Source organism: Enhydra lutris, unplaced genomic scaffold (genome assembly GCF_002288905.1).
Source record: "Enhydra lutris kenyoni isolate GAN:26980312 unplaced genomic scaffold, ASM228890v2 scaffoldscaffold80, whole genome shotgun sequence".
In the NCBI taxonomy this organism is placed as follows: Eukaryota; Metazoa; Chordata; class Mammalia; order Carnivora; family Mustelidae; genus Enhydra; species Enhydra lutris.
The window spans coordinates 1,528,059-1,531,300 of NW_019154164.1; the positions used below are offsets into that span (position 1 = coordinate 1,528,059).

At 38.6% G+C, this 3,242-nt stretch overlaps 1 pseudogene; it reads right to left on the minus strand.

The window, feature by feature from the left end:
* Positions 1–642: 642 nt before the first annotated feature.
* Positions 643–1,379, minus strand: LOC111160982 (annotated as a pseudogene).
* Positions 1,380–3,242: the final 1,863 nt, after the last annotated feature.

Sequence of the window (3,242 nt, forward strand, 5' to 3'; positions counted from 1 at the left end):
CAATGCTAACTTGCTTTAGAGAAAGAGTATAAAGTTAGGCAAGAATGAGATTCAACAATTGTTGACCTGTTACCACATCATGCTTTTCAGCAACATTTCAGGAGAGTCTGAAGCACTTTTTACAGCAAAACCATAACAACAAACTCCTCAAACAACCTTAGCCACCTCAAGCTAACAGCCAATTAATTTTAATCATTGGCATGAAATTTGATTTAACCAATTAAAGAAAGGAAAAATGGTACCAGTTATGCCTCCATAGTGTGATTAACCTCTCTTAGATGCTTCCATCACCTAGAAGTCAAATGGCTTTTAAATGTAATTTCCATTTCTAATGGTGACCTTGCTCCATCTGGCAGGAGATAATATAGTAATGCTGAAAAAGCTTCTGTGCAGTCCTGCAATAGTGTCTTAAAGAACCAAAAAGCTGGAACTGGTAAAATCCACAGAAATCCATTCTTGTCTTTAAGAACTTTTGAAAAAGTGTTTCTTTAAAAACCAGTGGGGCAGAAACCTAAATTCTGAGACCAAATGTAAAAGTCAAATTTGGTGTTTCTCACTGACAATGGGAATTTCCAAAGAGTGGGGTGGGGATGGGAAGGAGTGGGGGGGTCAGAGATGGTTTCTCTTGTTGGCTTTAAAGTCTTACTGATTTTCATCTTCTATATCATGCATAAATTCTTTATTCTGCTCTTTCCCATCACCCTGCATGTCTGAAGTTCACAGTGTCAGATTATCATGGAACAACTGCATCATAAGTGTAGAGTCCCTAAACTTACTTCACTCAGCACATCCATTTCTGTAACTACATCATCAAAGACCGCTTTGGCCAATCTGAAGTCATGGTCAGAGGAATTAAGAATTTCACAGTAGAATACAGAAAAATTGAGAGCAAGAGCTGAGTGAATGAGAGGTGGTGGTCCAAGTTCTATCACTGCAATATCATTAGCAGCTTTCAAGCCACTAGGCTATTCTCCACAGCCTCCTTCCTGTAGGAAATTCAGCCAGATACCTGTGATAGTCCCCTTTTGTTTTATAATAGAAAACATTGGACTCACCAGTGTTAGGCACTAGAATGAAGTGTTTGTCCAGTGTTTCCAAACTCATAAAATATTAACCCTAGCTCAATCTCAACCACCTTCCAATGTTCCTGAATTATTTTCAGTTTGCCTACTCCTTCCTTGTTTTCTTCTACCTGTTCAATGCTGCTGATTATTCTCCAGGAGGATCTTCTAGCTAGCTCCAATCACACTTCTGTATGCAACAGATAGACTTCTTTCTTTGAGTATCATCTCAACGTTCATCCCTGCTACTTTCTTCATTAATTCTACCATTTCATGCTATCAACAAGACTGATTGGCCAGCCTCACCTGGTACATCAGATTTTGTGAGCATCCATAGTGGTGCCAGCTCCAGTGGGGTCTATGTGACAGATGGAACCAGATAGCATCTCTTATTCACCCTCTCTCAATACTTCTCTCTCCATTTATTAGTGAGGAAATCTTTTTTTTTTTTTTTTTGGAGAGAGATATTGTGTGTGCGAGCAGGGCAGTGAGGAAGGGCGGATGGAAAGGGAGAGAATTGTATGCTGACTCTGCACTGACCACAGAACCCAACTTGGGGCTCAGTATCATGACCCTGAGATCATGACTTGAGCCGAAATGGAGAGTCAGACACTCAACCGAGTGAGCCATATGGGCACCCCAAAGAAAATCTTTCTTACTTGTTTTTAAAGGTTTGTTTTATTATTTATTTATTTATCTATTTATTTAACAGAGAGATAGGGAGAGAGAGAGAGAGAGAGAGAGAGAAGGAGAGAGAGACGGCACAAGCAGCAGGACCAGCAGGCAGAGGGAGAGGGAGAAGCAGGCTCCCTGCTCCACAGGGATGCCTGACATGGGGCTCGATCCCAAGACACTAGGATCATGACTTGAGCTGAAGGCAGATGCCCAACCAACTGAACCACCCAGGGTCCCTGCAAAATATTTCTGAGAACAATCGAACAAAAATTTCCTTATATCTTGAGCTAGAACAAGGCCACACGACTATACTATAGCTGTAAAGGAGGCTAGGGAAGTGAATATCTGACATTTTCATGCTCTAGTATTAACAATGGACTTTGATGGCAAGTAAGAAGTAAAAGGGGATTGGCTAATGCATAGGCAACTAAAAGTGTCTGCTATAGTCATCTACTAAGGGAAAAAAATTATTGGGCTATTAGATTTTCAACAATACCAGATGCCAAATATAAAAATAATATCAGAATATTTTATAAACTATACATATGTATTTGTAGATATACAAGTGTTTACACATGTATATGTACAAAAAGTGCACAAATCATGTCTATATAATGAATTTTATACACAATAAACATACTTATAAAAACACCCAGATTTAGAAATAGATTGTTACTAGGATCCCAGAATTCCCTCTTTTACCCCCACCTGCTCTCCAAATGCAATCATTATCTTCACTTCCAACATCTATTAATTTTGTCTGTTTTTAAATTTTATATAAATTCAAGAATACAGTATATAGTCACGTTTTTCTTTCTGTCACTTTTGTACAAATTGAAGTTGAATTTAGTTCATGCTGAGCTTTTCCCTATTGTAATAGTATTACTCAATAAAATCTATCCTTACCACTTTAACTAGTGACTTTAACTAGTAACTGACTTTGTCTTTGACATTGATTAAGAGCATGGAGTATAGGGGCACCTGGGTGGCTCAGTCGTTTGGGTGGCTGCCTTCGACTCCAGTCATGATTGGAGATGCATTTCAATCACTGAGTAAGATTTTGAATTAATCCTGTTGCTCTAAGTCAAATGTCTGATATCCCTCAACTTCTCTGTTAAACCACTTTGGGGGGAGAGCTTACTTCTCCCTCTCTGCCTGCTGCTCTGCTCTACCTACTTGTGCTCTCTCTCTGTCTCTCTGTCAAATAAATAAATAAAATCTTTAAAAAAAAGAAAAAAGCATGGAGTGTAGCCAGACTATGGTGCTTCAGATCCCAGCAGAACCACTAGTTGTAGAACCTTGCTGTGTGTTATGTATCTCAGTTTCCTCATTTGAAAATAGGAATAATAATAGAAGGTTGGTAGACAGGATTACATGAGCTAATCCACATAATTAAATTAGAATGTAGCCTGGCACATAGTGAAGGCTATATAATGGTTTTATTAATTAAAACTATCATTGTTCCTCAGCAACGTGCTTCTAGAAATTGGTGGGAAATTGTCAAAA